Source organism: Cynocephalus volans, chromosome 12, assembly GCF_027409185.1.
Source record: "Cynocephalus volans isolate mCynVol1 chromosome 12, mCynVol1.pri, whole genome shotgun sequence".
NCBI classification, from domain to species: Eukaryota; Metazoa; Chordata; class Mammalia; order Dermoptera; family Cynocephalidae; genus Cynocephalus; species Cynocephalus volans.
The window spans coordinates 18,851,472-18,866,398 of record NC_084471.1 but is presented as its reverse complement, the minus strand read 5'-3'; positions in this window follow the sequence as shown (position 1 = coordinate 18,866,398).

The following is a 14,927-nucleotide window of genomic DNA, read 5'->3' as shown; positions in this document are numbered from 1 at the left end:
AGGGTCTTTTAAACAACCAGCTCTCATGTGAACTAATAGAGCAAGATCTCATTCAGGACCCTCACCCCGGGGAGATCATTAACCCATTCATGAGGGATCCACCCCCATGACTCAAACAGCTTCCAACACTGTCACATTGGGGATCAGACTTCCGCATGAGTTTTGGGGGTCAACACATCCAAACTCTATCACATGGGTATATTTCACTTATCAATTCCATATTTACCTCTTTGTCCCTGGTATTCTGATGAATAAAATATCATGGACATGGGGCTCATTTGCTTTATCTATAAAATCATTATGTATATGTTGGTGTTTATTAAGTGCATTCTGATGCAAATAAATACGGCTCCATACACATTTGTTTTTCCTCTTGGTAACTGAAGAAATAAATTTTAACATGGTTTCAAAACTTTTTGTTCTACTGGTTTTTGTATAGTTCCATTCTACTAGAATTTCTCTCATGCTAGGTCTCTTTTACAGAATCTAATATTTTTGTGTAAAGAAGAGATAGTTCATCTTGTTTAAAGACTGATGTTAATTCAATTCAGATTGAATACTTTAAAGTCAGGTCTTATTTCCCAGGGAAGCATGTTAAGAGAAGGAATGGCTTGAACTTGCTGACTAAAAAATGCTAGTAGTAGAGAAGTCACATCAACCAATTTGAGAAACATAATGCAAAACTGATCCACCTTAGTGCAGGGTAGAAATCCAAGTGGGGACTTTGGAATCAAAGAGAACTGGTTCCAAATTCTGGCTCGCACAACCCAATAGCTGTATGACTTGAGAAAGTTACACAAGCTCTCTGAGCCTGGCAGCACAGAGCCAGGCTCTTTTCTAGGCACTAAGGATGCAGCAATGAAGATAACCAAAACGATCCTGTCCTGATGGACCTTACACTCCAGGCAGGAAGTGGCCCTAGCCCTGGGGTGGTGGCGTGTGGATGAAAACAGTGAGCATTAAGTCAATAAATTAATGAATATGTGCTATGGAGAAAAACAGAAAAAAACAGAAGGAAGGGAATGGGGGTGCAGTTGCTATTACATACAGGGTGGCCAGGAAAAGTCTCTCCAGGAAGGTGGTATTTGAGCCGGATCAGAAGGAAGTAAGAGGGTGAGCTACCATGTAGATACCCGGGGGAAGAGATTCAGGCAGAGGGACCAGCATGTGCTGATGTCCGAGGCTGGAATATGTGCTTGGTACACCTGGGGAGCAACAGGAAGGCCACTGTGATTAGAGCAGGGTGACAGGAGATGCTTGGAAGGGATTAAAAGGAATAATAGTATAAAGCACTTAGAGCAATGTCTGACACACACTAGTCATTTAATAAATCCTTAATCTTTCCCCTTTAGAAACCAATAGGATACTAAATATTTTCTGTTAAATACCTCCCTTTCCTGTGGCTTTAACATCTTCATCTCACCTGGCTAATTCCCAACAGCGTTCAAACTTGCCCAAGGCTCTGCCCTCTTACAACAAAACAAAAACACCTCTTTCAATAAATCATGTATTTATTCTCCTACTTAATTTTCACAGCCAAGCTTCCAAATAATTAGTTTATACTTGCTATATCTGCTTCAAGAAAATATTCTTCTATCTATCACGGCTTAAATTGTGTCGCTGCCACACTACCAAAACTATCACCAAGATCACGAGTGACCTCCATATTGCTAAACCCAATGGACCATTTTGGTCTTGACTGTACTTAGTCTCTCTCTGCTGTTTATCGTGAGTGTCTTTTCTCTCTTTAAGCCACTGTTGCGCTTTGCTCATCTGACCCCAACCTTGCTCATTTTCTCCCACCTCCATGGCCATTGGTTCTCAGTCTTCTCTGTGGTTTTTCTTCCCTCAGCTGAACTCAGGCCAGTCTCCAACCTTTGCCCCTCTCACCCTGTGCATCTTCCTTGGCAGGACTCATGCATCCCATCTGCTCAACCTACCTCCTGAATATGGACGTTGTGAAAAAAATCTGTTTCTAACCAGGATCTTACTTTGTCCCTCAGAAGCTCTTTAGGTAACTTGTATTAATTAAACTGCAATAAATTTTCTAACAAGCATATCTCGGATTTCATGAATTAACAGAGTTTAAGTTATTGTTTGCTGTGAACAGTCTGTAGCTGGTTGAGGATTGGCAATGAGGAATGATCGAGTTGGGGAGCTCTGCTCAGCACAGTCTGTCACGTATCTAGGCTCTTCCATCTTCAACACATGGTCACTCTGGGCATTGACACCAGCTAGAGGATGGGAAAGAGCATGGAAGATAGTTTCAGAAGTGGTGCACATTACTTCCAGTCACATTCTATGGGTTAGAACTCAATCACATGGTCATACTAACTGCAGATGATGGCTGGGAAATGAAACCTAGCTCTGTGTTCAGGAAGAAGAGAAAAAAGCTATGAGTTTTTTCTCTCACACTTCAAACTAAACAAATCTCACAAATCAAATCTCCACTCAGCCTGTTCCTTCTCTAGTATTTTCTGTCTTAGTAAATAGCAGAGCAACTCAGTTATACAGGCCAGAAATGAGGGATCTTTCTTGACTCCTCACTAAGCCATTTCCAGTATCTCATTGATAGATTCCACCATCTAAACCATCTATTGAATCCATACTCTCCTTCTCATTCTCACTGTTACTGCTCTTGTTAAATTTCTTCTTACTGGCTGCCTAATTTGCTATAAGAACCTTTCACTGTTTCTGTGGCTCTGGTTTGGTCCTCTTATATCGTTGAGATCTTATTCAATGTAAGAGTGATATTTCTAAGTGGAAGATCGGATAATGCTATTTTTCTACTTCATGTTCCCCAATGATTACCCATAACTTTCAGAGAAAAGTTCCACTCTTCAGATGTCCCTCAAATTTTATAGAACTAACGATAAACTTGGTAGGCACACCCTCAGCCATTTTGCAAAGGAACAGAGGCAAGAGCATTGGCTGAGTGTTCAGGCAAACACAGTCCTAAATCCCATCCCTCAGAGTTTCACTTCTGATACGGAGGAGAAAACCTTTCCTAAACTGAATCTATAGGCTCTGCAGAAAATACAAAAAAAATGATTATGGCAGGGCTCTGGAGAGTGAAAAAAATCAGTATAAAAAAGAAAAAAAATCTGTCAATCCAGAATTCTATATCTGAAAAAAGTGTCCTTCAATATCCTTCTATATTTTTCAAAAATATCCTACAATAATGTAGGCATAATAAAGACATTTCAGATAAAGATAAGCCAAGCAAATTTAATGCCACCAGACCTGTCATGTTTTGCCTCTTTGCAACATATGCCAAATGGCATTCTTCGGTCTGAAGGAAAGGATATCCAGAAAGAAAAGAAAGAATAAACAGATTTTTGGAATGAATAAAAAGCACCAGAAATGGTAAATATCTGTGTAAATATATTATTTAAATTTACAGCAGCCCAACAAAGTAGTTATCAACACTCAAATTTACACATGCTCAAAACATAGCAGAGAGAGGCTTAAAGACTTAACCAGGGCCACACATGTAAAGGTAACACAGCTTGTATTTGAAAAATCATCATTTCTTTATTTTTTTGAAAACATAAACTTGCATCTCAAAAATGGTTTGTAAAAGGGGAAGCAGAAGATTTAGAAGAGAAGACATGCCTTGCTTTCACTTTTCTTTTCTGGGTGACAATAACACAAGACAAGGTTAGTAGCAATGGAAATAGAGCCTTAGGGAGAAGAGCAGAATTCTGTCTTACTTCATTTTGTGTTGGTATAACAGAATATCAGACTGGGTAACACGTAAAGAAAAGAGGTTTATTTAGTTCATGGTTCTGAAGGCTGGGAAGTTCAGGATTGGGCGGCCACATCTAGTAGGCTTCTGGTGAGGGCCTCATGCTATGTAATAACATTGTGGAGAAGCAGAAGGGGAAGTGGATCCATGCAAAGAAGGAAAGTACAACAGGCAGCCTTGCTTTATAACAGCCTGATCTCATGAGAACTAACCCAGGACTGCAAGAACTAATCCAGTCTTGCAAGAACTAACCCAGTTTCACCAGACTGCATTAATCCATTCATGATGGAGAAGCCCCTGTAACCCAAACAACTCCTAAAGTCCTCACCATTCTCAATACTGTTATGTTGGCAATTAAATATGATTTAATATGAGTTTTGGAGAGTAAAAACCACATCCAAACCATAGAAAATAATGATAAATGCAGGAGAACCGAAGGAGCTCTTGATGTAGAGTTGTATTTTTCTCTTCCATGTTTCTAAGAGTCTTTTCTTTGGTTTGAACATTGGGGCAAATGTTTACTGGGCACCTACTGTGTTTTGTGCACTGGGTTAGGAGCTGGGGAGACTGAGATAAATAAAGCATCATCCTCATCATTAATGAGTACATGGCATTAACCTGGATTATCTTGTGCAACCCTGCATGAAAAGGCACGTGGGCTGATGGAACCTGCTATATCCCAGTACTCTGGAGAAACTGCTTGCTTTGACTTAAGACTACCTCTGTCCAATCTGTCACTCCCTTTTAAGCATTATGGGCCATCTGCCCTAACCAGTTCTCTTTCCCACCATTTACTGGGCTGAACTCTACTAATTCTCTGTGAAACAATATTACTGCTTCCTTAAGGTAAATCTGTAATCTCAAGAATAACTTTAACTTGCCCTTAACCCTAAATATTAACCCTATTTCTATCCTTATTTCTAACTTTTACTCTAGCCCAGCTCTCATCCTAACATTCACCAATTCTGCCAATCTGAATCCTTTTTCTTCTCCAAGGAAAATCCTACCTCATTTCCTCCAAGAAACCATCCTTGATTTTCCCCAGCCCCAGAGCACTTGAAACTCCCAAAGTGAGGTATTTTCTTAGAAAATGCCCTACACCAATGCTTTGTTTTCTCCTTCTTTCTCATGGTAGCTAACATGTTTTGATGGTAGACTATGTTCCAGGCACCACACTAAATGTTTTCACACATTTAAAATTTTAAGTCTAATAACAAATCCATGTTGTCATCCCCATTTCACAAATGAAGAAACCAAGTTTATTGAGCTTCAGTCCCTTACCCAAGCATTCCAGCTATCTCCAGAGCCTACTAGGCAGTACACACACTTTCTCATAACATTTTCCTGCAGGCCAGATCCCTTCGGATCTTGTACAAGGTAAAAAGTCATTTTCAAAAAAAATTAACACATGCACTACTATGGATTGAATGCCCTCCCCAAACTCATTGAAACTTGACACCCATTATAACAGTGTTAAGAGATGGTAAATCCAATTATGTTATTTGAAAGGTGGTAGCCTTTAAGAGGTGATTGGATCATGAGGATTCTGACCCTGTGAATGGATCAATTTATTCATGGAGTAATGGGTTAACCTAGGTGTGTACTGGTGGCTTTACAAGAAAATAAATTTCATTTCTTTATACATTACTCAGTTGCAGGTATGCTGCTGTAAGCAACAGAAAACAGACTAATACAGAAAGTTGGTACCAGGAGTGGGTTGTTGCTAATAACGAATACCTGAAAATGTGGAAGAGGCTTTGGAACTGGGTGACGGGCAGAGGCTAGAAAAATTTGGAGGAGCAGGACAGAAAAAGCCTAAATTCAGGTGATGGCTTAGAAGACAAGAAGACCACAGAAAGTTTGGAATTTCTTAGAGACTGGTTAAGTAGTGGTAACCAGAATACGGATAGAAATATGATAGGAAAGGCCATTCTGAGGAGGTCTTAGATGGAAACAAGGAAGAGCTTATTGAAAACTGGAGCAAAAGTCACCCTTGTTATAGAGCTGCAAAGAACTTGGCTGCATTGTGCCCATGTGTGAGGGATTTATGGAATGTGGAACTTAAAAGTGATGAACCAGGGTATTTAGCAGAAGAAACGTCTAAGCAGCAAAGCATTCAGGAAGCTGTGTGGCTATTTTTAACAGCTTACTCTGAGTTCTGGCAGAAAAGGCATGAGGTAAAGGCAGAATTTATAATTGAAAGGGAAGCAGAGGGTAAAAAATTGGAAAACTCAGCCTGGCCATGTTGAGAGTGAAAAAGTATGTTCAGGAGAGAAAACCAAGGGTGTAGCCAGCAACCATCTGCTAAGGAGACTTCAGAGAGAAAGGATCATCAAGAGAGAGGAAGAAAGACTCCAAAGGCCTTTCAGAGATCTTCAAAGTTGCCCCTCCCATCATAGGTCCAGAGGCCTAGGGAGACAGAATGGCTTTAGGGAAAAGACCTGGGTGCCTTCCATGGGCTCACTGCCCAGTGCCACCTCAGGATGCTGCTCCCTGAACCCTGCTGTTTCAGCTGCTCCAGCCATGGCTAAAATGGCCTCTGGTGATGTTGGCCCTGCTGCTTTGGAAGATATAAACCAGGGACATTGGTGGCATCCGTGTGGTGTTAAGTTTGCAAGCTAACAGAATGCCACAGCTGTGGAGACATGGCAGCCTCCACCCAAATTTCAAAGGATATATGCAAAAGCCTGGGGACCCAGGAAGAGATTTGTCACAGGGGTGGGGTCACCATAGAGCACTTCCACTAGAGCAATGCCAGGTAGAAATGTGGGGTCAAAGTTGCAGCAAAGAACCCCAACCAGGGTCATGCCTAGTAGAGCCATGGGAGCAGGACAGGCATCAAGACCCCAGAATTGTAGAGCTACCAGTGTGCAATGCCAGCCTGGGAGAACTGAAGCATGGGTTGAGTCCAGGAAAGCCATGGGGGGGTGGGGCTGCCCAAGGATCTGGGGGCCCAACCCTGGCATCCGTATGCAGATGATGCCAGACATGGAGTCAAGAGAGATTATTCTCCAACTTTAAGATTTAATGCCTGGCCTCCTGGGTTTCAGACATGATTGGGACCTGTTAACCCTTTCTTTTGGCCTATTTCTCCCTTTTTGAATGTGAATATGTACCCTATGCTTGTCACACCATTGTATCTTGAAAGTAGATAACTTGTTTGGTTTCAGAGACTAGACTTTGGACTTTTGAGCTGGAATAAGTTAAGACTTTGGGGATGGGATAAATGTGTTTGTATGTGAGAGGACATGAATTTTGGGGGCCCAGGGTCAGAATGCTGTGGACTGAATGTAGCCCTGGAACTCATTGAAACTTGATCCCCATTGTGAAGGGGGTGGGAAATCTGATGGTGGTGTTTGAAAGGTGGGGCCCTTAAGAGGTGATTGGGTTATGAGGACTGTGCTCTCATCAATGGATTAATCCATTCATGGAGTAATGTGTTAATGGTTTAATGGGTTATCAGGAAGTTGTCCTGATGACTTTATAAGGAGAACAAGTGAACATGTTAACTCTCACTCTTGCTATGTGATGTTGCATCACCACAGGACCCCGTAGAGAGTTCCCACCTAGAAGAAGGCCTCACTAGATATGTTCCCTGGACCTTGGACTTCCCAGCTTTCAGATGATAAGAAATTCTTTATACACTACCCAGTTTCAGGTATTCCGTTATAAGCAAAGAAAATGGACTAACACATGCACTCATACAAAAAACTGCATTCAAGTAGAGGTTCATAACCCCCTATACTTTTTTGTCCCTCTCCCAGTGGAGACTACCTGCCTTACACTGCTTGTCCTTACTACACCGTCATACTTTACAGGCCTCGGTCCTTTCTCAGTTATGTCTTGTGTCTTCTCAGAACAATAATTGTTCAGTTTTCAATAAATACGTTGACTAGGTGAACCAAAGGGGTCTGGTTTTCCTATGGTGGGTCTGATTAAAAGCAAAAAAAGTAGCTAACAAGCAGTTAGAAGTTATTTGTAAAACTGAAATAAACTTGATCAGGCCCAGCTATTGTGGCCAAATCTCTAATCAAGAATGCAAGGTTCAGTGGTGCCTGGTACTCTGCACTCCTTTGGCAAAGTTCATGCATGCAGGTGCATGCATGCACGCACTCACACACACCCCTCTTAGTTCTAGTACAAAATCAGAGGGAGATCCCTAATTGATCTAAACACTTGTGGGGAGAAATGCAAACTGACTTTTCATGCAATAGATGAAGCCAGTATGACCGAAACTGAAATGAGCATTTTGTGAACATGAAGAAGTTTATTAGTCTGGGCAGAAAGTCAAAATCACTAAATTTTCCTGCAGATATGTTTTGAGCCTCATCCTTGAAGTCTTGGCCTCTGCAGTCGGTGAGAGTTGTTCATTTAATTTTGCATGATGGAGATAATAGCTAGCAATATGTTATTTTTGCATTGGGCATATTTCAGGGGTATCATGGCCTTGTTGCCTCCAAAATGTGGCCGCTTGTCCTCTCCCTATCCAAGAAGTATGTGCACGGATGGCTGTGGACCCCTGGCACTTTACAAATTATCCATCCAGACTGTCAAGCATCTTCTGTTTGGAAGGAAAAGAGATGTGACAAATGTAAACACTGGAGAACGGGACATGCTGCAGAGGACAGACGTCTTGTCAAACCTGATCAAAGCTGATGGGACATTCCTTTGCCTTTAGTCATCTGGCAGCTCTCTCCCTTCAGCTCTCCCGACCCCCTTTTCTTGGATGTGCTATTTTCTTTCATTCTGACACCTTAGGCATGCTCTTAGGAACAAGGTTCTGATTAGTATGAAATACCCACCTTATGTTTTGATTTTCATCCATATTTTTGGTTTGATGCCAGGCGACAGGATATAGACACAGATCAAATCAGACAAGGGCCACTTGTTTCCCAGGACACGAGGCAAAGAAGATCCCTTTCTGTCACCAAGAGTGGAAGGACCATCTGGTTCAAATGTTGATGGAGAGGCTGTGCCTTCAATTACTGAGATTCTGGTTTCATAAAATTTCCTGAGGCAGAAGTGGAGTGGCCAATCAGTGTCTTACTCCAACTTCCTCCCCAAGACACAGCTGAGTTAGCTCCTAGCATGCTCAAAGTTTCATTAAAGTTGGAGTTGGCTGGCTATGGACAGGTTGGAAACCTGGAAGCAAGGCCTGCAGGACACCAGCTGCTAGCTGAGCCTTCTCTGGCTCTGTGAGGATGTCTCATTTCTTGCCTGTTTTCACAGCTATTGCCTCAATAAAGCCACAGCACAGAGTAGCAGTTAAGAGAACAGGCGTGAAAGTCAGACAGATTTGGGCTCAAGTTCCAGATCTTCTTTTCACTCTCAGTCAAGGCTGCATTGGGTCACAAGCAACAAAACAGTTGACCACTGATGGCTTAAAGTAGGGGAGTTATTCATCTTACACAACCAGAAATCCAGGGTCCGCAGAGTGGATCAAGGATTCCCTCGAGGAACAGCTCCCTCCAACTTCCTGCCTTGAATCCTTACGGGGTTGTCATGGGACAAAAACCTAACCCCAAAGATCTCTGTGGAATGTGGTTTATTTTCAGGAAAGGATACGACGATGGTGAAACAAACAAGCCAAATCACTCAATGTATCTCAGAGTTCCCAGGAGAGATGCTGCTCTCAATTTCAGCTAGAAGCTTCCCTAAGAAGAAATTCCACAGGGGAAAGATCTCTAAAATCCTCTCTTGAATCTCATCAACTAGCAAGCGCATAGCATCAACATAAATGACGTCTTTCGTCTTCACATCGTGCTCACTTACGTAGGAACGACTCAGCTCAAGCAGACCCTCTAGATCTTATTTTACAATATTTTAACTACTTCACAGCCATGGGCCTGAGCCAAAGTGGTGATGGCTGGAGGCCAGAATGAGGGCAGAGGTGGTGGGATTAGAGGAGAAAGAATATGTGAAAAGAAGCTCCCTCCAGAAGGAGAGTGATTGGATGTGGAGGAGCCCGAGCTGGCTCTGGGTTCTTAAGCTGGAGGTGCTGGCAGGATGCTGAGGCCATTAGTCAGAGTGAGGGTCTAGAGGAGAAACCCATCCCTTTGGGATGGAAAATGAGAGGTTCAGTTTGGGACCCACAGAGGTTCTGGGGTTGAGCGGAGGCTTATCCAAGTGGAGACACGCATGCCTGGAGCTCAAGAGGGAGGCCCGCAGAGTCAAAATGCAATGACTGTTTAATGACGTTAATGAGAGAAGATAGATTTTCCTTACAAATGTTTTTGCCTCAAATGGTGTGGTACCTTCCCATGAGTTATGGGCATCCATCCTGTGAATGAATCCACAAGTTGAATAACATGAAGTCTGCAATTATCTAGTGAATATGATCTTTGTGGAGAGCCTGTTAAAGGGAAAACACAAGCCTCTGATTCCCCATAACTGCAGGGGAAGTGGGGAAGGATGGTTATTTCTGAGCTCATAGGAATAAATAATTTCTTGGGTTATATAAGTTTTAAAAGCTTTTTCACACATCAGCTCATTTGATGTTCACAAAAACTCTACAGAGAGAGTAAGGGAGAGCTTCTTTTTTATGCTGACAAATGAGAAAAGAGAGATGTGTCCAGGCCCTCAGATGGCTGAGCCCATCGTGGAGACAAGAACCTGAACCAGATGGCCCAGTGCTAGTCCTACCCTGACTGGGAGTGGCTGCCAGGCTTCTTAGCTCCTTCTTATATTGAAGTATCCCTCCTGCCCCAATCTGACTGGTTACAAGCACTTTACAATATCACCTCCGCTCCTTGTTAATTTCATAGTGAGTTAGACCAGTGGTTCTCAGATTTTAGGTGACTTGGGGAACCTGCAAGATGCAGAGTCTTGAGCTTCACCCCAGTGATTCAGTTTTGGTGTGTTTGCTGGGAGTCCAGGAATCTGCATGACAGGTGAGTCTGATGCGCATGGTTTACCCACCGCATTTTGAGAGTCACTGAAGAACGGGGGTTTGGGGGAGGTGGGAGGGTGTCTAATTCCCTTTCTACTTCCTTTTCTGCTCCTTCCCCACCCTCCTCTAGATAAGGAGGAGTTGCTTATCTGATTGGCTGGATTCTGGGACATAGACCAGGTTGTATTCACTAATGAATATTGTCATTGTATTTTAAAATATCAAGTAGTTGTATGTTTCCCCTTTTCTGCTTCTTGTGACCACTGTGATGTGACATCACTAATCTGAACCGAGATCCTTTGACTACTTTGTCCTTGTCTTTTGTTTTCTTCGTATGCTTTTCTAAATATAGTCACAAAAACTCTGGTCCCCTGGTTCTTATGGCCCAGCCAGAAGGTGATAAGATCCAAGATTCAGTTGGGAGGTAGGGGCTTTTGAAGACACTTAGACTAGGTTTGCAAGCTGTCCTCAGTCTTGAGCCACTGGTCCTGATAAAAATGAAGTTGTGCCTGGCGTACATTTGATCTCATTTCTTATCTGTATAGGATCTTCAGGATTAATAGCGAGCATTTATCAAGTGTCCAGTATGGGCCAAACAGTGAGTATCTTGCATGATTTAACTTATTTAATCTTCATAACAACCCCATGAGAAAGTACGATTACTATTTCCCTGCCCCCTCCCCCTTTTTTTTCCTAATGAAAAAAGCTGTCTGCAGTGATGGAGCAAAGATTAGAATCTACACCTCCTGATTCTAGAGGTCATTCTACTCGTATCATCAGACTTTATCTCCTTAGGAACTCTCTAGGAGAGGATGGCTGGATCAAGGTAGAATGTTGGCATTCTTGAGGCCCCTGGACATACGCAGACAAAGAAAACAAAAAATAAGGACAAAGCAGTTGAACACTGAGAGATCTTGGCTCAGCTTAGTAATGGTGCATCAAAACTCTGCCTAGACCACCTAACAGAAGCCAGTTCTCAGGCAAACAGACACGTGGAAGAAAAGCGACTCTCTGGCTAATTAGAACCAAAACTCTGTTTTGAGTTGCATTGTCTAGGTAATTTTGTCAACAGCTTGCTGACTCTCCTGAAGGAGAACTTAACTCATTGACCTCTTGTAGCTGCTGCTGCAGTCTCTATAACCTCAGTGGTTCTGGGATCCACAGATGGTGAAACTCTTCAGCAGTCCCGTGTTCTCCCCACCGATTGCAAGAACGAGGCTGGTATTCCCTATCTTAGAACAAACAATTAATCAGAAAGCAAGGTCACATCATAAATCAACAAGAATTGGGTACGATTGTTCCCGAATGGCTTTGTCCTGCCAAAAGTGTTCTTAAGTTTATTGCATTGGTCGACACTGGCCCTAGCCCAGCGGTTTCCAGTTTTTTTTTATGGAGGTGAATTAACTAAACTCAGCACTTTCTCAGTCTCTCAAATAAGTGCACTGACATCATTTGGAAGTTATAAGAATCCACGTATCAGGCCAAATTCCACCCTGGGTTCTACATCCGCCACCCCTCCAGAAATCAACCCCCAAGAGTATGGTTAAGTGAGGGTAGAACTTGGCCGGAAGCTTGTTATTTTTGCAGTTTTAATTACACATACCTCATCCATTTGCCCAAATTAGGAGAGAAAGTTTGCTGAGGGAGCTTTTGCCTATTGGCTTGCTTCAATGTCTGGTTCTTCCAGTGCCTAACTTGGGAATTTCAAGAAAATAGTCAAGAATTGACATTCTACATTTTTAGGGCTGGAAAGGACTTGAGACATGGAGCATCTAGTGTAAACCCCATGGTTTTATGCACCAAAAAACAAAAAAAAACCCAAAAACCCCGAGATTCAGAGAGGAAAAGTTCACAAGGTCATACTGAAAGGTATGATGAGCTAGGCAAAAAAAAAAAAAAAAAAAAAAAGCTAGGAATCTGCCTTCTTGTTTAGCATGCTTCCAAGACATCCCACTGGACAGGGTTATTCATCAAAGCGATGTGCTCCTGCTGTATACAGAAGTGGAAGGACCTAGGTTTCAGAATCGGGAAAATGTAGGACTGAATCCAAGTTCAGCTTCTTCCTAATTGTGCGTGCCTAGTTTCTTGATTTCTCTGGGTCTTAGTTTTCCTACTTGCAAAATGAGGGAGACTAATACATTCTTTCTAAGGATCTCATGATAATTAAATAAGATATTCCCAAGGCAAGAGGGATTTAGTGGATGTTTGGTAAATATTGGTCCCCTTCTCCCAGGACTCTTGGGTTGCAAATGATAGAAACTCAAACTAGCTTGAACATAAAAGGGAACTTGTTAGGCCACCTATATGATTTTGGGTAGATTTTGGTTCAAGAGAGGCTTGTCCCATAGCAAATGACAGCTTTCTCCTCCATCAGTGACATTCTCAGGCCAGCTTCCACTTGGCGTGATAAGATGGTTGTCAGCTGCTCCAGGTTTTTCTCCTACAAGGTTCCAGTCTAGAAAAGAGAAAACTTTTCTTTCCCAATATTTCCACTGAAGGTCCCAGGATTAAGTCACATTGGCCAAGCTCTAAAAAACAAACACAAAACAGAACAAATCACCGTGCCATGTCGGGTAAGGTCAAAAGGTCAGTTTAAAGTCATCTCCCCACTCCTGGATCCTGAGGGTAATGGTGAGAGAGGATGGTGAAAGGCATGGCCTTCCAGAAACATGAAAACTGAGAGTGGGGGAGGGTTAGTTCTCCATAAAACAATCGGAAATGTCCTCGACGAGATAAAGGTGAATGGACACTGGAGAAAAAAAAAACAAGATTCACTTTCTTTTCTCCTTGCTCTAATGTTTGTCCACACTCAGGAGGTTGTTTTTCTCAAAACTATTTTATGTTTTATCTGTGCAAAAAGAGGTGGCACTACAGTTAACACCTCTTGGGCTAAGTGACGTTTGCAGTTGTCATTACACATACCTCATCCATTTGCCCAAATTAGGAGAGAAGGTTTGCTGAGGGACCTTTTGCCTATTGGCTTGTTTCAATGTCTGGTTCTCCCAGTGCCTACCGGATGAGAAGGTAAGAAGAAAGAAGTGTTTAAAAGGAGTATTTTCTTTCCATTCAGCTATGCTTTATCTTTTTTACTTTTTTATAAAATAAGAACATCATACCACGTTAAAATAGACAAAAAATGCTTGCAAACAGGGGTACAAAATGCCATCAAACTTGATTTGTCACATTCTATAGTACTATCTTCTGTTTAGATAATTGTAATGTTGCATATTGACACAAAAACACTTATTAATCATTTACTATGTGCTAGTCAAGGTGATTAAGTGCTGAGGACACAACAAGTCTTTAAACATATTTTTGACAGGAATCTATCTTAAACATTCAGTAAATGTAAAAGTATTTACCAAGACCCAGCATGTGTTTACCATTTTTCTAGGCAGTATAGGAAGTAAAAAATTAAAATTTGGAAGGGGATAGTGATTAAGTAATGCTTTGAAGAGAAACAGATACATGTTCAAAACTTGGCTTCGTTGCATTTCCACTGTGTGACCTTGAGGAACTTGCACTTGAATTCAGGTTATTCATCTGTTAAAAGAACATAAGAATTAGACTTATTTTTCAGTATAATTGTGAAGATCCAAGGTCATAAAGTATTTTAAATCATTTGGCACATGGTACACGTTGTAAAGTAGATTACAAAATGGTAGGTGGTATGGAAATTTTTGCACTAATCTCCTGCCAATCATCCCCCAGCCCCAGCATGCACATGTACACACATCACACACACACAGAGCAGAGGCTTATTATGTAAGATAGCTGGGTTTGGGTTCATGCAAAGGTTTTATTTTGGGATGAACAAAAATGGCGATACATCTTTCTTCACTGGTGTAATAGGAGCAAGAGCTAAATATATATGCTGTGCCAGCATAAAATGTGAAAATATTTTGTAACTTGTATTTGGTATAGGTAATCTTGCTGTGAGCATTTTTGACCTGAAACTTGCACTATGTAACACACGTCCATGAACATGCAAAATATTATTTGTTGGTGATATCTGAGAAACTAGGCAAAATATTTGGCTTCCTGAATGGTTTGTAGCTGTAACTCTCTCACAGAAGGTAGACCATTTGCATTGAGGCCAATCCAACTGCTAATTGTGTGACAAAGAAAGCTAGAATGGGGGCCTTGAAATAGCAATGATAGGATTTCCACCACTGATCATGATGAACTGACCGGTACTGGATTTACCCTCCCATGTTAAGCAACTAAAAACCAGACAAAACTGTGAAACAATGGCAGTGCATGACATTGAGAAACAGGCAGCTCTGGAAA